General features: G+C 43.1%; 1 long non-coding RNA gene across 1 annotated transcript; it reads right to left on the bottom strand.

The window, feature by feature from the left end:
- Nucleotides 1-4,832: 4,832 nt before the first annotated feature.
- LOC135982074 (uncharacterized) lies at nt 4,833-11,980 on the bottom strand. Its single transcript, XR_010599282.1, has 3 exons — nt 11,910-11,980; nt 11,264-11,438; nt 4,833-10,071 (listed from the first exon to the last, which is right to left on the bottom strand). It is a non-coding gene; the product is annotated as an uncharacterized LOC135982074 (long non-coding RNA).
- Nucleotides 11,981-23,053: the final 11,073 nt, after the last annotated feature.

Consider the following 23,053-nt stretch of genomic DNA (forward strand, 5'->3'; position numbering starts at 1 on the left):
ACCTGAAGGGATTGGTTCTTGGCCCTCCACTATCTAACATTTTAATCAGTGACCTGGACAAAAACATAAAATCATCACTGATAAAGTTTGCAGATGACACACAAATTGGGGGAAGTGGTAATTAATGAAGAGACTAGGTCACTGATACAGAGCAATCTGGGTGGCTTGATAAACTGGATACAAACAAACAATATGTGTTTTAATATTGCAAAATTTAAATCCTTAGATAAATAAACAGGAATCTCAAATAGGAGTAGAGAGGTTATTCCTTCTCTCTGTTTGGCACTGGTGCAGCCACTGTTGGAATACTATATCCAATTCTGGTGTCCACAATTCAAGAAGGACGTTGATAAATGGGAGAAGGTTCAGAAAAAAGCTACAAGAGAGATTAAAGGATTAGAAAACATGCCTCATATTGATTGAGCTCCTTGAGTCTATCTATTTATTTTAACAAAGAGAAGGCTAAGGGGTGACTTGATTACTGACTGTAAAAGTACTTACATGAGGAACAAATATTTAATAATGGGCAATCTAGCAGAGAAAGGTATAACACAACCCAGTGGCTAGAAGTTGAACCTAGACAAATTTGAACTATAAATACGGTGTCAATTTTTAACATTGAGAGTAATTAACAACTGGAACAACTTACCAAGTATCATGATTGGATTAAATCAAGATTGGATTTTTTTTCTAAAAGCTCTGCTCTAGGGATTATTTTGGGCAAGTTCTATGGCCTGTCTTATACAGGAGGACAGATTACATGATCACAATGGTCTTTTCTGGATCTGTGATCTATGAAAAAAAGGTTTGGCAAAGTTATAAGCCATTTGAAATGGCATCTGATAATGGAAAGTGTTGGTTAAGCTTTATTCTAGACATTGTTACTGGTGCAGCCTCTAAACCTTTATATAATTCAATGGTGCAGCTTGAGCTGCAATATTGTGTGCTGTATTGGTCACCCCGTCTCAAAAAGGATATTGCAGAACTAGTGGAGGTTCAGAGAAGGCAACGAGAATGATCCAGGGCCTGGAAAAGCTCTCATACAAAGAAAGATTGAAGACTCTGCGATTGTTTACCTTAGAGAGAAGATGAATAATAGAGGACATGATCAAGTATATAAAAATAATGAATGGACTACACAAGAATAAAGGGACATTTAATGAAACTAAAAGTTGGGAAATTCAAAGCCAATAAAAGGAAATACTTTTTCACACAGTGTGTAATTAACTCTCTGCATGGAACTCGCTGCCACAGGAAGTCACTGAGGCCAAGAATATAGCAATATTCAAAAAAGGGAGTTAGACATTTATAGGGATAGCAGGAAAATCCAGAGCTATAATTAATACTAGAAAAAAATTGTTGGAGGATATTAATCCTTATGCTTCAGGCTTTAAACCAATCTCTAATTGCTAGAGACTGGGATGAGACCTATGAAAGGGGCAGATTATCCCACATTTGCTACTATGGGGTTCTTACACCTTCCTCTGAAATGTCTGGTTCAGGCCACTGTCAGATACTGGATACTGGACTGCATGGACCTTGGTCTGATGCAGTATGGCAATTCCTATGCGTCTACGGACCTGCAGAACTGCAAATGGCACATAGGAAATTCTGGGAAAAACTGAGAGCAGGTGTTTATCAAATGCTTAAACATTTATAAGAAGCAAGAGGGATGTCCCAAGACATTTGCAAATAGAGATTTAAAACTGACCTTAGTTTCTGGGAACAAATCCAACAGTCACAGCATGCAGTTACAAACATAAAGATGCAAAAGAATGCCCTTTGTTCTCATTGAACTGTGAAAAGGGAATAGACGAAGCCCAACCTCTATTCTTATTGGACCACCTCTGCTCTCACTAGTAATCATTGTATTGTGATTGGCACAAACTGGCTTTTTGAAAAGGGGATCAGCCAATGATGAACCACCCATCAAAACTGAATAAAGAAACTCATTACATAAAACAAACTCCTTCCATATGCAAAAAAACACCTGGACAGGAGGAGAGACCAAGAGCTGGATTCTTCAGCTGGCTGCCAAGAATCCCTCCAACTGGTCAAAGCAAAGACTTATCAGAGGGAAGCACCTTGCTAAATCTCTTTCTTTGAAGTTCCTAAGGGAAGACTATCATGGATAGAGAAAAAACAACCCATTGACTTTTCCTTGTGAGCCAGCCTTGAAATTCTATGTCGTGAACACCAACCTGATGCAGGTGGTGGATATTCACATAAAGGGGGGGAAAAAATCTACAAAAAAGGTTTTATGTAGAACATGAAGACCATGAAAATTTCAAGCAAACCACTTCTGTGTCTGCATGTAGGTCAAGCTCAAAACAGGCTGGTTTAGAATTAGAATCCTTTTGCAGTTTTGAGATCAATAAGCTCAGCATCCCTTACAATAGCATGGGCTATGCTAGAAAAAGCCAGACAAGTTCCCAAGCCAAAGTGAATCCTGAAAACCAAAAGATCCAGAACAAAACACAGACGTGCACTTTTCAAGAAAGTACCCTGTCTTGTGCCCACAAGCATGGCTCCCCTTTTGAAAGATTTTTTAACTACATAAGAGCCGAAGAATGGCAATACTGTGTCAGACCAAAGGTTTCTCTAGCCCAGTATCCTGTCATCCGCCAATGCCAGGTGCTTCAGAGGGAATGAACAGAACAGGGAATCATCAAGTGATCCATCCCCTGTTGCTCATTCCCAGCTTCTGGCAAACAGAGGCTAGGGATACCATCCCTGCCCATCCTGGCTAGTAGCCATTGATGGACCTATCCTCCGTGATTTTATCTAGTTCTTTTTTGAACCCTTCACAGCATCCTCTGGCAAGGCGTTCCACAGGTTGACTGTGCATTGTGTAAAGTGTTCCTACATATTTTATGCCTCACCTCAATGGCCACTGGAGTCCAGTGGTTCTCCAATGGTGTAGTGGGGTTCACTTGGGGACAGCAGGCTGCAGCTCAACAGTCTCCCAAGTCTTGGGATGGCCTTGCCAGACAGTCTGAGGGCCTGGTGGCTGAGTTACAGTCTGTCATCCCCCCCTGCTGACAGCTAGGAAGGGTCCTGCAGGCCAATGATGGTCCATTCTGCTTGAGACACGTTGCACTAGACTGATCATCATGGTCAGGATATTAAACATTTCTGGAGTCATTTTCTCTGCAGAACACATTTTATTTAGGTTAGCTTTTCTTTTGCCACTATCTTGAATATAGCAGAAAACCTGCAAGCAACAACAACAACAAAAAGTAGGATATTCAATAGTGGTATATATAATAAAATCAATAATTGATGCTAAGCACACTTAAAAAAACAAAGAATACAACCTAATTATTTTGCCAGTGGGGAAATGGTAAGAAATGAGTGTGCTTGATTAACTTAATTTAGGTTTCTTAGGACTGGGTTTATAATTACTTTATGTAACCGTGTTATTTGTTTTCATTAACTTTAACTGAACAGTAAATATGATACTAACCTATTTTTGTAGGAAAACCCCAACTAGTGAAAATGTAGCAAGCAATTCTAAAACAGGGAAAACTGCTAAAGTCATCGTGGATACAATATACAATACCTGTAGTACTGGCTTATCTCATCCTATTATTAATATTAATTGTTTGTATTGCAATACCCCCTAGAAGCCCCAGTTATGGACCTGGACCCCATTGGGCTAGGTGCTGTGCAAACAACAAAAAGATGGTCCCTGCTCCAAAGCATTGATAACACTGGTCTACAATTCTTGAGAGAGATAAAATGTGCTATTTATTATGTATTTTGATGTGCTGAATTCAAATATGACAATTAAAACAACTGATTGGCTACTGTTTCTAAGATAGTTAAGTTTTTACATTTTATGTCTATGTATATTGTGTAGATAATAGAGTTTTAATCATAAATTGTAAACCTAGGTCTTTTCATGTGTTTATGGTTGCTTTACATGATAATATTTCACCTGTCCTGTTTATGTAACACTTTAAAAATCAGCAAAAGGGTTATAGAAATAAAATGTACTATGAAACAAAAGGCAAAAAACTATTATGTACGTAGTTTAGTCCTATTCAGTGTCTACTCGGCGCTTCTTGGCTTGTCTCTTGTATGCATTAAATGGAGCATCTCTTATCACTGTCCAGCAATAGTCTGCAAGCATTGATGGGCTCCATTTGCCCTGATACCGTTTCTCCTTTGTTGCAATGTCCTGGTGAAATCGCTCGCCGTGCTAGTCGCTCACTGCTCCGCAGTTCGGTGGAAAAAAATCTAGATGAGAGTGCAAAAAATTTATCTTTAGTGACATGTTGCAACCCAGGCTTTTGTATGCCTTGAGGAGGTTTTCCACCAACAACCTGTAGTTGTCTGCCTTGTTGTTTCCGAGAAAATTTATTGTCACTAACTGGAAGGCTTTCCATGCCGTCTTTTCCTTGCCACACAGTGCATATCAAATGCATCATTGTGAAAAGTTCACGAATCTGAGGACCAACAAAGACACCTTCCTTTATCTTAGCTTCACTTAACCTTGGAAATTTTCCACGGAGGTACTTGAAAGCTGCTTGTGTTCTGTCAATGGCCTTGACAAAGTTCTTCATCAGACCCAGCTTGATTTGTAAGGGTGGTAACAAAATCTTCCTTGATTCAACAAGTGGTGGATGCTGAACACTTTTCCTCCCAGGCTCCAATGACTGTTGGAGGGGCAAATCTTTCTTGGTATACTGGGAAGCTCTTGCATGACTATCCCATTCGCAGAGAAAACAGCAGTACTTTGTGTATCCAGTCTGCAGACCAAGCAAGAGAGCAACAACCTCCAAATTGCCACAAAGCTGCCACTGATGTTGGTCACAGTTTATGCACCTCAAAAGTTGTTTCATGTTGTCATAGGTTTCCTTCATATGGACTGCATGACCAACTGGAATTGATGGCAAAACATTGCCATTATGCAGTAAAACAGCTTTAAGACTCGTCTTCGATGAACCAATGAACAGTCTCCACTCATCTGGATCGTGAACTATGTTGAGGGCTGCCATCACACCATCGATGTTGTTATAGGCTACAAGATCACCTTCCATGAAGAAGAATGGGACAAGATCCTTTTGATGGTCACGGAACATGGAAACCCTAACATCACCTGCCAGGAGATTCCACTGCTGTAGTCTGGAGCCCAACAGCTCTGCCTTACTCTTGGGTAGTTCCAAATCCCTGACAAGGTCATTCAGTTCACCTTGTGTTCTGAGGTGTGGTTCAGAGGAGGAGGATCGGAGAAAATGTGGGTCCTGGTCAGGACCAGAAGTTTCATCCTCTTCCTCGTCTGACTCAAGTGAGAATGATTCTGGTGCATCAGGAACCTGCAGTCCTTCTCCGTGGGGTACTGGGTGTATAGCCGATGGAATGTTTGGATAATGCACAGTCCACATTTTCTTCTTTGGCACACCTTTCCCAACTGGAGTCACCATGCAGAAGTAACAATTGCTGGTATGATCTGTTGGCTCTCTCCAAATCATTGGCACTGCAAAAGGCATAGATTTCCTTTTCCTGTTCAACCACTGGCGAAGATTTGTTGCACAAGTGTTGCAGCATATGTGTGGGGCCCACCTCTTGTCCTGATCTCCAATTTTGCAGCCAAAATAAAGGTGATAGGCTTTCTTAACCATAGTGGTTATACTGTGCTTTTGTGATGCAAAAGTCACTTCACCACAAACATAGCAGAAGTTATCTGCACTGTTCACACAAGTATGAGGCATCTCTGCTCACTTTGGCTATACAGAAATGTGTCCCTTTGCAAAATCAAACACTGACAAATAAGAGAGCATGACACTGTATGATTTCTAGAGCTGATATAGGGCAATTTGTTCAGCAGAGTGATGTAAGCTTCATTATGATTGCATCATCCATGACTTCTAGGAATAACATGATGCAATTCACAGCATGTATGATGCAATACCAGCTTCAGATTGCATCATTCTTTGTTTTGCCTAAAAAGCAAGTACTGTCCAAACCCAGGCATAGATTTATTCATATATCCAGTCAAAGATGTATTTTAGTCATTTCTGGTTTGAATTGAGATCCCTTCCCTTTATAACTAACTTATCCTCCGCCATTCCCAAGTCAAGGGTCGTATATACTGACCCAATAGCATATCTTGAAAACTAGAGCCAAACAACAATTTTAAGCATCATTTTCGTTCTCAGCGACCCAGATTTAGTAAAGTTTGACTACATTTATTTCAGAAGCATTTTGGCTGTAGAGCAGTGTAATTTAAGTAAACGTAAGGCTATTTAATTATGTTTTGTTTACAAATATGGGACCAAATTCCATTCAGTTACACACATTATTGACATTAGAAGAGTTGCATGCATGTAACAACAAATTTACACCAATTTTTTTTTTAGTTCTGATCACCAGTTATTCTGCATTAGGTACTAATTGGTGAAATTGTGTGTTTCTTTGGTAGCAAGACACTAAGAAATTCTGGAAAAAACTTTCTCCCCTGAAAGATGCAATTAATAATATCACAGGATATTGTACTCAGGACCACAGGCCAGGTCAGTCCTGATGTAATATTAAATATGATCCCTCTTTCCTCCAAAGCACTGGATAACCATAGACATATAGTGCCATTGGGGCAGGAGTGCAGCAGCCAATTGGCATATTGCACAAAGTGGGAGGAGAAAAAATGTTGGTCAAGCATAAAAATGCCAAGGGGTCTTTACTGACCACACACCACCCAGAACCTTTGCATTTTAACACTTTGTACAAGAGAATCTTGACAGTGAATAAACTCTGTTGGTTTCATTACCTGCAACATGTTTTGGAAAATTAACAGAATCTTCACCCTTTAACTTCTTTGGAGCAAGAGCAGACACTTTCCCTCACTAACTTACATAGCGCTTTGTAGATACTCCAAAGATATATCAGATTACTTCTTCCCTAACCAAGCTATTTTGTCATGACAGGGAAAGAAAGGCAATAGTAGGCATACCTAGCCTAATAGCCTCCTCTCTGTGCTATTCATTTCTGACCTTAAGCAGTAATTTAGGGGTCTCTGCTTTGGGGATTTCATAGGCAACTTTCCTTAGGGGCGCATCCCAAAATGCTAGGGCCAGCTCTGACATGCTGAAATCTGCTTTCTCCCACTCCAGAGCAGTCAGCCTGGGTGGTAGTACCTAACAGCTGTCACTTTAAACCCTTAGGCTAGGTCTACCCTGAGTGGGGGGAGGTCGACCTAAGATACGCAACTTCAGCTACGCGAATACTCGTATCTTAGGTTGATTTACTTGGCTGTGAGGATGGCGGTGAGTCGACCGCTGCCACTCCCCCGTCAACTCCGTTTCTGCCTCTCGCCGCGGTGGAGTTCCGGAGTCTACGGCAGAGCGATCGGGGATTCGTTTTATCGTGTCTACACTAGACGTGAAGAATCGATCCCCGATAGATTGATCACTTCCCACCAATCCGGCGGGTAGTGTAGACGTATCCTTAGTAAGGCTAAATGTAAGGGCTGCAATAACAAGGCAGCAGCAGCCTGCCAGCTGCAACAGTAACCAGTAGTAGGGAAGACATATTGAAGAGCATAGCTTAGGGCTCACTTTAATCATACCACAGCCAGGCCAGGCAAGAACTAGTGCCAAGGGGCCTGGAATTTTAATGGGCTCATTCCAGTGATAAAGGAGATCCAAGCTTGGTCTGAAGTCCACAGTTAAAAGGCAGCAACAATGAGCTGAGGTCATGGGGCACATTTTATCAACCTTAGAAGTATGGAGGGCAGAGACATCTCTGTCAGTGTTTAAGCCATTGGTTCCAGAGAGTCTGGGGGTTTCAAACCTGATCCTTGGATGAGTGCACTCCCCCTCTGGCTGTGTGCTTAGAAATCTTTACAGCATTCAGGGAAGTGGGGGACATTCCTTTGTGAAAGCTTTTATATATGTTTGAAAGAAGTACTGTGGATTGTTCCACTTGTAAAGATCTTTCCCCTGTGCCTCCAGAGTCAGCAAGTGACTAGACAAAATATTTATGTGGCAATCCCCTAGGAGGAGGCATTGACCGTCCACATGAACATACTTAGTATAATGAATAAGCCTAGATCAAAGACAACCAACCAACCACTGATGTGTCCATGGTTTCAAACATCCAGGGCTTGATTCTCCTCTCATGCTAATATAAATCAGGAATAACTCTAGTGAAGTCAATGGAATAACACCTGTGAGTGTCAGGAGAATCAAGCCTTTACTACTCATCAAAGCTTCAGGCACCCTACTTGACTGGCCATTTTTTTCCTATGCAAGAGTTTTTTCTCTTAAAATGCAGCAAACAGATTATATAGCCTCTGGATTTATTTGTGAATGTTGCTTTTTACTTATTAAATAGGGTACGAGAGCTGGCAGTCAGCCCACATGGTCCAACAGCAAAGCATAATGTAAATCAGGACTGACTCTACTGAAGTCAAACGAGCTATACCAGTGTAAAACCTATGCTGGTGAGATGTGAATCAGGCCCAACATCTTTACAAGGAAGGTTTTCTTCAAAAATATTGTTCAGATTTTAGTATTCAGCTACATTAACAAAAACAGAAGAGATGTTTAACAAACAGAAAAATTAACATCCCCATTTGTTCCATGGACATATTCTTTACTTTACTCTCTTTGCACCTCTCTCCCCAGTCCCGCCAAAAAAAATCTGTTATAGCACTGCCTACACAAAGATCTTCTGACTAACTTTCACACAGTCCCCTTCTTTACCCCTGAACTACTAATTGCACCTTGAGTCACCTGCTTTATTACCATACTACCCTTTTTACTCCTGCAGGAGGTTTGAGCAGGGAGTTAACTCAGCGACTGCTAGTGCTCAGGCAGGACTTCTGCACACTTTCACAAGCACTTTAACTGTAAGTGCAGGCAGGATGAGGACTGTGCTCAGATGTAATGGTTCATCATTTTGGAATTAGAGAAAACAAAGGAACATTTTAATTAAACAAAGTTTCATTAATATTTGTCTCCACTGTGATTCTGTCTGCCTTGAAAGAGCTTGGGAGATTTCTCTTTTCCACTCACTGAGATATCATAGATCACAAGAGTCTTTACAAATAATGGTAAATTTCATTCAGTCAACACCCTGGAGTGAAACAGCTCACTCAAAATCACACAGCTGGACAGTAGAAGAGCTGATGATAGAACTCAAGGCTCCTGACTCCTAGTCCCATGTGTTATCTTCTGGGACCATCAGATATAGAGGTACATGTTATGCCCTAATATGCCCTGCTAGCTGATCATGATGTTAAATTGATGGCTTCCAAAAGGAGTCCCCAGTGGTTTGTTTTCTGGAGGACATGCGATAGAGTTGGCTGTATGCTGCAAAAAATATTAATTCACGGGCATTTTTTTCAGATAAAATCCTCAGTCTAGCTTTGCCAATGTTCAGAATCTTGTAATTCATTTTCCCTGGGCAATAAACAAATGATTTTTTTTAATTCACAGAAATCAAAAATTCTCACAGCCATATTGAAATCTCTTTAATTGTTCTCCTACTGTTAATAAAAGCCTGAAAGAGAATCAATAACTTGCAACCAATTACATGCCATAAACAATGTACATTAAGCAAAGACATACTCTGTTCATGAACAACCTGTAGGTGATCAGGTGATTTTAAAAAACAAAACAGTTAGTAAAAGTTAAGCTTATTTGTGGACAATAAACATAAAAAGGAAAAAATAACTTTTGACTAGTTGTATGACATGTTCACCCAGTAGCTAAGTTGCAAGAAGTGTTTGAAAGGCCACTATTAGTGGAGTAACACAGCAGAAAATTTTAGGACACTATCTGGTTTACCCTTAATAAGAGTAGGCATTGACATATGTTGCAAAACAAACAAAACACAAACAAACAAACCAAACGGAAAAAAAACAACTCACAAACCAATCACAGAAAAAGGCAATGCCAATTGATGATTTCAGTGTTTTTCAGGAAGTTCCTCATTGCACTGTTGGAAGCTGAGAACAGCTGGTAATGGGAATTTTAGGAAAAATGGACAAGACTTGAAAACTCTGACTTTCCTGATCATTCATTCTGCTGACAGATTAGTGATGGGTGTGATGCTTCAATCCATCTGCAACAAATAAGCACATTTTCTCAGGATGAAATGGCAAGCTGGGGATTAGAAAGATTCACACTCTTTATCTCCAAATAGTCCTTATTTCGGGTTTCTTACCTCTTCTTAAAGACTTTGTATAAATAACATATTGATTTCCCTTAAAACTTAAGAGTGTGCTCTCAGTTAGAGCATTCAGAGTGCTTGCTTAAAGCCTGGGTTATTTTTCTTTTACACCTGCATTGTATCAGTTTGAAAAGGTGTCTCCATCAGGCATCCAAAAAATTTCAAAAGGGAATTAGAATTTTTTGTCTGCTCCAGTGGGGCCTATTTACCAGCTGCTACTAGAAGTTAAAGTATATTAACACAAATTTTCAGAGACCACACTAAAACTTTTTTTTTTTTTAAATCACTGACTGACAACATAATATGAGCACAGGGGAGTATAGTGGAGAGGACGTTTCTAAAATCTAGATCAAGAGTATAGGTGCTTCCAAGCCACAGTGTTCAGATCCAGATCTAGCCTTTCTCCAAGGAAAAAAAGTCTCTCCTAGGCCCCTCCATTAGATTTACATAACTCACATTACCAAGGGGCAAGGAGGGGGCAGGAGAAGGGGAGATCTGCAATCATCTCTTGTAGTCTATTAGAGTAGAGGCATGTTGCAACAGGCCTCAATTTTCCCAAAGCAGAATCACAATGCATCTGGGCCTAGATTGTGCCCCAGTGCAGGGACAGTGTAGAGGCAGCATGTGTCTCCCCTACCAAAGGATTAACTGTGGGGGCCAATGCAGCTCTTGGAGCAGGCTAGGCCAGCCCCAATGACAGCTCTATATAATGTTGCATCCCTGATGCTGTAGTCGCTATGAAGCTTTGCAGAGGTGTGGAACTGCCAGGGTATAGTTGTGCTCTGGTCATGCCTGCCCCACTCCTGGCCCATCCAGAATGCACCCTGCTATCTGAGCTGCTGAAAAGATAGTACAGATGTCCCCTGTAATGGGGATATTCTCCATGTGAAGAGGAGTCTTCCATGTATTCTCTGGCCCTTTTGCACCAACACAGCAATCCTGAGACCTATCTCTACTTATATTACCTGCAGTAGGCAAGCAAGCAGAGGATCTCCCTTCAACAAGTACTGCTTTGAATAAGAAATTCCCAGGATACCGGTACACAACAAACTGCTATATGATAGAACAGCTATGTATCACCTGCCTTGGGAATAATACAGCTTCAAAATATCTGGTCTGATATTACAGATGACTTGTAACTTGCAATTCTGACTTTTCCTAGCTCCTGCATTTTCTTTCATGTTACTTTTCTGCTAGGTCCTTCTGCAAATGACCTGCCTCAACGCAGACCTATGCTGCAAACAATTCAATTTGATGCACTAAATGGAAAGAAAGACATGGGCAGGCATCATTAATTCTTTTTATCCTTCAAGTCAGATATTTGTTGCTCAGATGCAGACAAACACAATATGTGTTGTGACAAAGTTCTGTCCTTGACTCCATGGGTCCTGCGTTTCCTGACAGATTTTTGCTAGCCTCAGAGGCTCACTCCACATAGCCCTTCTCTCTCTAGAAGCAAGGGTCACAGTCTACTGAGCCATTTTCATCATAAGCCAGCAAGGGAGGTGAGGAGAAACAACCCTCCCTCACACAGTCTCTGTTGTCTCCCAGTATCAGTGATTAATCAGGGAGGGGAGGGGGGAGCCCAGGCCCACCCTCTACTCCGGGCTCCAGCCCAGGGACCCTAAACTTAGCAGCTATGAAAGCTGACTTTTTGGAAATAGGACATGTACAATTCCCTGGGCTACTTCCCCCCAGCAGCCCCCACTCAATATCTTCTTCACAATTACCTCAGGGCACTCCTTCCTTGCACCTGATATGGATTCATACTACTTCATTCCTCCTATAGCTCCTGACACCCACACCACACCAACTAACTGGGAGGCTTTTAACTAGTTCCAGCCAGTCCTCGATTGGCTTCAGGTGTCCCAATCAATCTAGCTGTCTCTCCTGCCTTCTAGAAGGATCTTAATTGGCCCCAGGTGTCTTGATTAACCTGGTTCAACTGCCATTTGGTTACCATGGTACCAGGGATTTGTTTAGCCTGGGGCTAACATACCTGTTCCTCACTACTTTACTGTAGCCGTCTGGCCTTGCCCCATCACAGTGTTAATACATCCTTGGATATAGCTTCTTGATTGTCAAAGATTCTGCTGTAATTATAATACTGCTGCTGCATCTAGAGTTTAATTGTTGCTTGTGAGCTGCTTAAATATTAAATGTTTATTGATTATTTATCCTTGGGAACTCAATAAACTTTAACCAACTACAGTTTCTGTATTAAAAATCTTTGTCCCTAAGGAATCACAAGGTGGTGAGGTTTGGAGAAAGGGGAATGTGGAATGGATTTGGAGAGAAAGAAGTAAACATTACTTGAAGAAAGAATAAGATAACTTTAATCAAAATAGTCTTAAAATCATTACTTATATCAACATGCTGTAATTCTCTTGGGACATATGCTGATTCTACTAAAGTCAACTGGAGTTTTAACATTGACTGCAGTGGTACCAGAATTTGGCTCTTGGACTATTAAAGCTAAAGAAATTCAAATTACATCTTTTAGCCAAGAATAGCTTCTTCTAGTGGTTGTGATTCATAAATGGAAAGGTAATATTTCCTGTCGGCTAAGGTAGAGGACTAGCAGCCAGTTCCTTCAGTTCTATTTCAAACTCTGAGACTTAGTCACTGTGGGCTAAATGCATCCTAATTCCTCATGCACTACACAGGGAAATAAAGGACAGTAGCCTTTCCCCTACACACATACACACACACACACCATTTGGCTAAATTAGGACTGCTCATCTCATACCTATGAGTAAGTGGGTGGGATGAAGATGCCAACCAGAGTAGCTGGTTTGGTGTCTGGAGATGAGTAAGTTGCACTCCCAGCCTGGATAAGATAGGGGGAGCAGGGGAGGAATTGTAACCTTGTGAAGCGCAATAACTTCCCAGTGTGGCTTCTGGGCAATACCGATACATATTGCATCATACTCTGGGTTGAGCCTATTGGCTCAGTCTAGCCTTGTGACCTTGGAGAAATATTTAACTTCTCTGTGCCTCAGTTTAGCCCTCTATCAATGTGTATAATACCTAATAACCACAAGGGGCTCTCTGGGATTTAATTCATTATTGTTTGTAGAGCTCTGGAAGGTCTTCAGATAATAGGTGCAAAGTATTTTTCTGATGTGTAACTCATGAAAGCAGCTACACAGCTACACAGCTAAACAGCTGCACATGCCTGATCAGTAAAAGATATTATACCATAATATTCAGAGTGTTTGAATTGAGTGTGGATGAATAAAGCCACAGTCTCACATATGATACTATTGTTGGGATGGAAAGTATATAATCCTTTCCCAGCTCTGGTACATGCCACAATTTATAGCTGTATATCCGAGACCAGAATTTAGCCTCAGTAGTAACAGTTTAGGATATAATTCAATGAACTATTGAGTAGAGATGAGCCCAAGCTTCAAAGATGGTTCAAATTACTCCAGAGTTCGAGAGTGTTTGCATCCAGGGTTTTGAATTGACCCATCTTCCTTATCCATTTATACTTCACAGATACAGCATACTGAATTCAAGCTAGAGGCTGACTCTCTTCTCCCTCACATGGGCTTCAATGCAGCTGCTCTTGAGTTACACCAGTGTTAATGAGAACACCTGTTCTTATTCTTTGGCAGCATTTTCATTCTATTCTAAAATTTTCAACCATTGTAGTCCTTTTAAAAATGAACATGCAGCCTGCTAATGATTAATTTTCTCTAGCCAACAATTCCTGCTAGCCTGTTGGATTGAACTAATTGTTATTGGGATTACTACATGTGCAATAAACGTTCTCCCTGTTTCAAAGTTGATGTTACATCCCTTTGGCCGCTTATAAAATAAAGGAAAGTGAATTGCCATTGATTCCTTTAGTCAGAATAGCAGGAATGCAACTTAATAGCAACTACAAATCAATAAAGAATTTCTGACCACGAATATAGTATTAGAAATCTATGGAAGACCTAACAGTTATTACCTTACTAAAAACATCATGTATTGAGGGCAGCTAGCTAGGCCTTGCTTCTCAGGTATTGAAAAAGAAATATTTCAAAGGCAAATGCTAGTATTTTTCCTCCTCTGTATAGAACATTGAATTATGATACTTTCTCATATTGCTGACAAAGATTTATTAATATTTTACACACTTTATTCTCTGGTTTGGGGAAAATGTTAAAGGCTATCATAATATTTTTTTACTGTAACTAAATGTATGAGCGATTTTAGTTCTCATGAAAGTGAGGGACTAATAGTGCTACTTTTAACCACAGGACAAAAGCAAGCATACCCTATGCAAGCTTTGCTAAATAGTTCTACTAATGCACCTCCTGCCTGACACTCCTCCTCCCCCCGCTAGTGAAGTAACTGTGTTTAACAGAGAATGTCCACTCACTTGTGCCAGACTATGAAGTAGCCATGGATATCTAGCTGAATACAGCCATACAAGAGTAAGCCTTCAATCACTTCACTTTTTTCTTGCACAATATTGCTGTGTGCTATTAAATTGCTGTCACGTTCTACCTCAGAGGTGGATTTCTGTGATGGACAATGTTAGTCATGTACTGTTTGTACATTGAACATTTCATAAAGCTCTGTGAAATCCTTTGTGGTCAAAAAGTGCAATATAAATATTAGACAGCATTGCAATTATAACCCCTATTTCTCATTTATTATAATAATGATTATAGCAGAACCTAGGGGTCCCAGCTGAAATCAGAGAATGATGTGGGAATAGTAAGAAACAGTCTTGGCTCTGAAGAGCTTTGAACCTAAATACACATAACATATAAAGCAGGGGTTCTCAAACTGGGGGTCAGGACCCCTGAAGGGGTTGTGAGGTTATTACATGGGGGGTAGTGAGCTGTCAGCCTCCACCCCAAACCCCGCTTTGTCTCTAGCATTTATAATGGTGTTAAATATATTAAAAAGTGTTTTCAATGTATAAGGGGAGGTCACACACAAAGGCTTCTTATGTGAAAGGGGTCACCAGTACAAAAGTTTGAGAACCACTGACTAAAGGATGGGTGACAAAAAAATATTATTAACTCCATTCTACAGATGAGGAACTGAGACACAAAGAGATATAAGTGACTTGCCCAAGATCATACAGGAAGTCTGTGGCATAGCTAGAAACTGAACCAGAACTCCTGAGCCCCAGTCCAATGCTTTAACAAGAAGACCATTCTTCCTTTCCTGAGAGTAGCCAAGTCTGAATGCAACTATGTTCCTGATTACCATGATTTAAGGTATAGGACAGCTGCAGAGCAGAATGTGTGAGACTGTGCAATCACTATATCCATGCAAACCACAGTAATGTAAGGGCATGGGAACCAGCTGTGTCTCCATCAACTTTAGAATGTACCAAATGTCTATAGGAATTTGTATCACCTCTTCTCTAGCTAGGAGTTGGACACCCTGAGGGCATGGCCACACTTGCAAATGTAGAGCGCTTTGAGTTAAACCAGCCTTCGGAGAGCGCAGTAGGGAAAGCACTGCAGTCTGTCCACACTGATAGCTGCAAGTGCACTGGTGTGGCCACATTTGCGGCACTTGCAGCAGCATTGGGAGTCGTGCATTATGGGCAGCAATCCCACAGAGCACTTCTTCCAATTCTGGCGCTGTGGCTTGTGGGAAGGGGCCAGGGAGCCTTCTGGGTCCTGTCCCAATGCCCCGTGATGCATCAATTCGCATCCCAGCAATCCCTGTGCTTCTGTCCACATTTAGCGCCATCTTTCAGAGTTTTTTGTACTCTTGTCTTCCCTTTCAGTCTGTGGGAATGGAGCCCGAACTGCTGAGGTATATGCTGATGAGTCTCGCCACCACGTCACATTTGTCAGTCGAGTTACTACTTAAGATCCAAACTGACAGTGAGGACTCCGATGATGATTTTGACTCGAGTAATGCATATGACACGACATTGCTTGTGGCATTCACGGACATGCTCACCACCCTGGAACACCACTTCTGGGCTCGGGAAACAAGCACTGAATGGTGGGATCACATCATCCTGCAAATCTGGGATGATGAGCAGTGGCTGCACAACTTTCAGATGAGAAAAACCACTTTCATGGGACTGTGTGAGGAGCTCGACCCCATCCTGCGGCACAAAGACACAAAATTGAGAGCTGTTCTGACGGTGGAGAAGCAGGTGGCTATTGCATTCTGGAAGTTGGCAACTCCACTGGTCACTAACCAGTTTGGAGTGGGAAAGTCGACCGTTGGAATTGTGTTGATGCAAGTTTGCAGGGCCATTAATCACATCCTGCTCAGAAGAACCGTGACTCTGGGTAACATTGTGGCTGGCTTTGCACAAATGGGTTTTCCTAACAGAAGAGGGGCGATAGATGGGATACATATTCCAATTTTGGCACCAGTCCACCTAGCTTTTGAGTACGCTAATTGGAAGGGGTGTTTCTATATGGTTCTCCAGGCGCTCGTGGATTACTGTGGGCATTTCATTGACATTAGCGCAGGCTGGCCCAGAAAGGTGCATGACGCACGCATCTTTCAGAACACTGACCTGTTCAGGAAGCTGCAAGCCGGGACTTTTTTCCCAGACAAGAAGATCACCGTAGGGGAAGTTGAAATGCCCATTGTAATCCTTAGAGACCCCACTTACCCTTTAATGCCATGTCTCATGAAACCCTACACAGGGAGCATTGATAGCAACAAGGAGGGTTCAACAACAGGCTGAGCCGGTGCCGAATGACTGTGGAGTGTGCTTTTGGTCATTTAAAGGGCCTCTGGTGCTCTCTGTATGGGAAGCTGGACCTGGCCGATGATAACATCCCCACGGTTGTATCTGTGTGCTGTACCCTCCATCACATTTGTGAAGGGAAGGGTGAAAGATTCACTCAGGCATGGAACTCGGAGGTTCAACACCTGGAGGCTGAATTTGAACAGTCAGAGAGCAGGGCTATTAGAGGGGCCCAGCCCGGGGTTGCAAGGATTAGGGATGCCTTGAGGGAGCAATTTGAGGCTGAAAGCCACCAGTAATGTCTGGTGCCCTGCATGGGAGTAAAGTGCAGTGGTTCCAATGTTAGTAGGAACCTGTGTTAGCTACGCTGACTTGCAGTGCCTGTTGCTTTCCTGGGCTAAGGTATCTTTTACTTTATGCAATAATAAAGAATGTGTTCAAAGCCAAAAAATCCATTTATTGAAAAGAAACACAACTGCTTGGGAAATAGAAAGGGCAAGGGGGTGAGGTGGGGAACGGTACAATCACAGATTTGCATATGTCCTGTTATCATACTCAGCCTTCCTGTCTGGAGTGCTGTGCAATGAGTGCAGCACTTCAGGATTAGCATGGTGATGGGGGTTGAGTGCAGTGGGTAAGGGTTATAGTTTTCAGGGCTGGGTGGTGAAGCTACAGGTGTTGGAGGCAGCTGGTGGCGATAAGAACCCGGATGATGGGGAAAGCGGGTTGGAGGTGACATGGGGGCACAAGGGAAAGAGTTTTGGGACAAGGGCTGCAGGGGTCGGGCGCGATAGTGTGCCGCCTGCATGGCTACGAGCTCCTGGATCGAGTCTGCTTGGCACTCCATGATGCTTATCCTCCGATCCGTGCTTTGCTGCCGGAGCACTGCGCTTTTGTGCCAGCGCTCCTCCTTTCACACTCCCTCCACTCCTGCGCTTTTAGATTCTCGTTAAGAGACTGCTCTATTACTTCATGCAGCATGTCTTCTTTGCTTCTATGTGGCCTCTTCCGGCTGAGATCTAAAGGTTGCATCTGTAAAGGCAAAATGCAACACTTTACAGAGGCAGCATTGTTCACACCAGACAGAGCAATGATTCCCCCATACTTAAGGGAAAGCACAGTCTCATAATTTGCCCGTCCCAAAGCGAGCGCACATAACCCACGGGAGCCCCAAAATGATAAGCACAGGGTCAAGGGGTCTAATTGTTTCATGGCCCTACTGTCCTCTGGGTTTCTGTGCCTTGGGGAGAGCCAACAGCTGCAGGGGCCCCTATACTGAACACTGTCCCCACATTTTCCACAGGAGTTCATCCTGGAAGATATCTCGCTGCTGAGGATGACCTAGGAAGCAAGGGAGGGTCTTCTACTGCAATGCGGCTTCCACCCTGCCCCATATGCAGCTCGCCTGTGTGCAGCAATGGTCCTCCCACCCCTCGTGGCACAATGGCATGGACATGTTAGCCTGACTGGGACAAGGACCACAGTGGCTCTCCCAAGAAACCTGCGCAAGCGCATTGCCCAACTTCTGGATGAGACCTTTGAAGAGATCACTGAGGCCAATTACCACGATGTGAGCGAGCACATCAATACCCTATTCCGCTTCTAGGCATGCATGCAGCCCTAACCCCCCTCACCCCAAGACCCCACACCGAACAACTTCCTTCCCAAAATAAAAGCCACTTACTGGGAACCTCCTCTGGTGTTTGTCCTTCCTCAAGCACTGGCCACCATGACTGGCTACCTTCCTCCTGGCTTGAGAACAGCTCCTGGCTGCAGGCATCTAGGGATTCTGGGGTGTCTTCCTCTTCCTCAACACCCTCGCTCCCGCTTTCCTCCTCCTGCTGCCTTGTTGAACTGGGCTCTGAAGTGTCCACAGTGGTCCTCGGAGAGGAGGTGGGGTCGCCCCCAAGTATTGCGTCAAGCTCTTTGTAGAAACGGCAGCTCACGGGGGCACCACAAGAGAGGCGGTTTGCCTCACGGGCTTTGCAGTAGGCATTCCGCAGCTCCTTCACTTTAACCCTGCACTGCCGTGCATCCCAGTCATGGCCCCTCTTCATCATGTCCCTAGATCTCTGCCTGAAGGTATCATAATTCCTATGGCTGGAGCGCAACTGGGACTGGACAGCTTCCTCCCCCCAAACACTGATGAGGTCCAGCATCTTGCCATTGCTCCATACTGGGGATTGCCTGGCACGTGGAGGCATGGTCACCTGGAAAGATTCGCTGAGAGCACTCCACGCCTGGCTGAGCAAACAGGAAGGGGATTTTCAAAATTCCCAGAGAATTTAAAAGGCGGGTCTGATGGTTGGTCACCTGAGGGCAGGGCAGTAGAGTTCAAAGTGATGACCAGAGTGGCTAGAATAGGCATTTTGAGACACTTCTGGAGGCCGATCAGAGCGCATTAATAGACCAAAGTGTCCACACTGGTGCTGCGACGCTCCAGCGGGAGCGCATTAAATGTTATTCCACTCGCCGAGATGGAGTACCAAGAGCGCTCTAGCCATGGAGTCCGAGCACTCTACGTGCCTTGCCAGTGTGAACGTGTCATGAGTTAGAGCGCACGGGGCTGTTATAATGCGCTCTAACTCACAAGTGTAACCATGCCCTGACAGTGCGTGAGCAATGGTACAGACAAGTGTGTGCAAAACGCTGATTGACATCAGTTACAATGCCTTCCTTCAGAAATTTAGCATAGAGATCAATCGGAGGCACTTTACAGTCAATTTCAAATGATCAGACATCACTATCCATTGACTAGCACGCCAAATCTGTGAAAGAATAATGAATTGTGTCAATAACTGTCTAAATGTGGTTTCGACTTCTGTTGTGCATCAGGGCTAATTCTTGCTGCAAATGGAAATATGCATACTATGAAACCCAAGAGAAGAAAGCAAAAGTAGAACAAGGACTGCAGAAACAGAAGTGGCAACATACAGGATTCACCTGGTGCTGTGTTGTTCAGTGAGAAGATGTACTGTGAAAAGCACCCTGAAGTTCAAAGGAAGCGTATGACAGAACAAAGACGTTTTCACAAGACGCACAAAAGGAAATCTATCACTGAACACATTGGCAGCTTGGAGAAATAAGCTTATTGTCTCACTGTCAGTTTGTGCCACAGATATGGTTGCACAAGAAGGATTGCAATGCCATAAAAATAGGGAACATGGAGAATGTCATTTCTAGTGGTGCAGTTTATTTAAAAGATGGCTCTGAACTTGAATACCTGGTCTGCATGCATACCTACAGGAAGCAGTACAATCCAATCTGCTGGAGAACTGGGAAAGGGTAACTGAGGATCTCCATTGTGTTTTGCCTTTTTATACCTGTATAAAGTGTGTGCCCATTGGGTGTCAAACTCCACTCAATCAGAACAGGAGGGCTGGATTCTCAGATGACTTTATGGCATCAAGCTCCATGAGGCACCAGTCCAGCCCACACAGCATCATGTATTACACTGGCTGCCTGCCGTACCCAATGGGAGTTGCAGCAGCTGGGTATAGCTAGGAAATAAGGATATCATAGCAAAGCTGGGAAAAGAACTCCCTACATGGAGGGTGTTCTTCTACCAGCTGTTGCCAACTCTGGAGCGGGGGCTGTGTGCCCCCCATGGCTGCGCCCTCTGCTGCGGCCACTAGAGCCAAGGCTCGGCCTGTCAGCCTCCCCATGGGACTCCATTCCTCCCCCATATCTAGTCCTGCTCCCCGGTTATTTTTAGTAAAATAACAGACAGGCACAGGAACCGTGATAAAATCTTAGTTATTAGGCTTTCAGTGCCCAAACGTAACTCCCACAGTTAAAAATATCCACACCAAATGAATGGGGCCATAAATAAGGCAGAAATAGAGAGAGCCACGCTGACCTTCTATCATTCTTCCAACTCCACGGCTTTTAGTCATAACTAACCTAGTGTGTGAGGCACATGGCATTTGCTTTTCACTGCTTTCACAAGGATGAAAGAAATCACTGTCTAGTGCTGTTGTGGTGGTGGGAATGCTGAGCACAAGAGCACTACTGGGGAGGGGTGAAGGGATTGAACATCTTGTTGTTCTGATTTGAATCAGATGTTGTAGCGGGATGGTCACCCACTCCAGCCCAGAAAGGGTTAAAGCCATCCCTGGGAGAGGGCTGAGGCTGGGAAGGAAAGCCTGGGCTGATTGGGGAAGGCAGTAATAGCTGGGGCCATGCCCCAATCAAGCCCAGCTGGTCCCTATAAGAAGCTGCGAGCCAGGAGCCCAAACAGTCTCTCTCTGCCTTCAGAGAGAGAAGGGCCTGGCTGCTGGGAAGCTCAGAAGCTGGGTACCTAGAGTGAGGCAGGGCTGGGGAGCTCCAGGCTGGCATCTCCCCAGGCTGCAGGGCCTTGTCCAAGGCCCCAGAGAGGCACTGGGTTCCAGAGAGGGGTAGCAGATCCAGACCCAACCTTGCCTATGATGAGTGGCTTATACTGCAGTCTGCCCCAGGGAGTGGGGCTAGATGGTGACTGGCAGTAGCCTTTCACTGAGGCGAGGTGGGATTAGGGGTTGGGTGTTCCCTGGGGAGGGGAGACCCAAAGAGAAAGGGGTTACTGCCAGGGGGCAGCCCCCAGATAAAGGGGCACTGGTTCCGGGAGGGACACGGGGGCCAAGTGGTGAGGCGGGTCACCGGCCTGCAGAGGGCTCTCCAAGGCTGGCAGAGCTAATTCCCATGGACGACCAGCAGGAGGCGCCGCAGGGGTGAGTCCACTCCCTTACAGATGTATATAATCCCACACAAGCCTACAGTTAGGGGGCTGTCAATATGGCATCAAGGGTGTGAGTTGTAGAGCACTCTGATGTGTTGCCCTCTAGCTGCCTCACATAGACCCTGCTGGTGCAAACTAAAGGTACCTAGTACACTTGGATATAGTCCTGGTCAGTGTACAGGAATTTATAGCAAGTATGTTGCCATCACTGCCCTCCTCAGCTGTAAATTTTCAAGGCAGCATAGAATTCCCTGATCCCACTTTTGAGTCTTTTGAAATGTGATGTAAATTTGAGGCTTACTTATCTCCTTCTATACCCTTTATCAAAAGAACAATGAGCTATATAGATTATATATGGGCCCAGGAACACGATAGACTGAGAACCAGGACAATATATATAAAAAGCATGAAAAAAATACAAAAAAAAAGAAAAGAAAAAGAAAACGGACCCTTTCTGATTAGCGGATTCATTCAGATTTTTAAATAATTTCACTTTGGATCTGTTCATGTCCCTTTTGTGTTCATTTCTTATCAATATTCTGACGGAAGAGTTTTCCTGGCAGGCATGTGCATGAAGTGATTGTTGGGGAATATTTTCAGAAACCATATTTCCAATTTGTAATAATAAATATTAGCAACAGAAACCCAATTTCTAAGAGTTACGTTGAACTACTAAGGGAAAGAAACATACCATCTGACTTAAATAGCCAGTGAAAACAGCTTGAATTTTGCAAATACTCTAATGAGCTGCTCTTGAATGAATTACAGACCAAGAATCATTCACCAAATTTATTTGCTGTACAGCTTTAAATACAACTACATTTGAGGTATTTGTCAACTATTCAAAGAATTTGTAAAGAGAAAAGGATGTTAAATTTATTGAGCAAATTGTTCACAGTTCATTATTCATACATTTAGCTCTGGTTTGAAATGAGACACTTTTTGCTGTATTGTTTTGCAGAGACCACTGGAAGCTGTTAAATGTGGGGGTTTTGTAAATACAATTTTTAAGATGTTCTATGATTTGTGTAGTAATGGCAGAAAAACTTTTTATGCATCCATTATGGTTTTCCAAAACAAGACTATAAAAAATACAAGGATGAAAAAGGTACAGCCATTTTGCAGTTTATGGATTCCAAACTGGAATAATTGAGTATGATAAAACAAGACATTTCAATCAGTGTGGCCCTATACTTGGAATTAGTTAGTGCAGATTGTAGGATTTTGCAGAAATCAATCATCAGTGTTCTGAATATTCAGGCACAGATTCTGGTCTCAGTTACACTGATGTAATTCGAAGTAGTTCCAACAAAATCAGTAGAATTACTCTGCATTTATAAAGGTGTAAATGGGACCAGAATACGAATCGCAGAATTTTACTTTTTGTTTGTTTAGAAAGTATTAAAATAACATTCTCTCTTTCTCTCTCACACATACACACACTCTCACATCCCCACCCCTTCTGTCTGCGCTGTGTG

This window comes from Chrysemys picta, chromosome 3 (assembly GCF_011386835.1).
Source record: "Chrysemys picta bellii isolate R12L10 chromosome 3, ASM1138683v2, whole genome shotgun sequence".
NCBI classification, from domain to species: domain Eukaryota; kingdom Metazoa; phylum Chordata; order Testudines; family Emydidae; genus Chrysemys; species Chrysemys picta.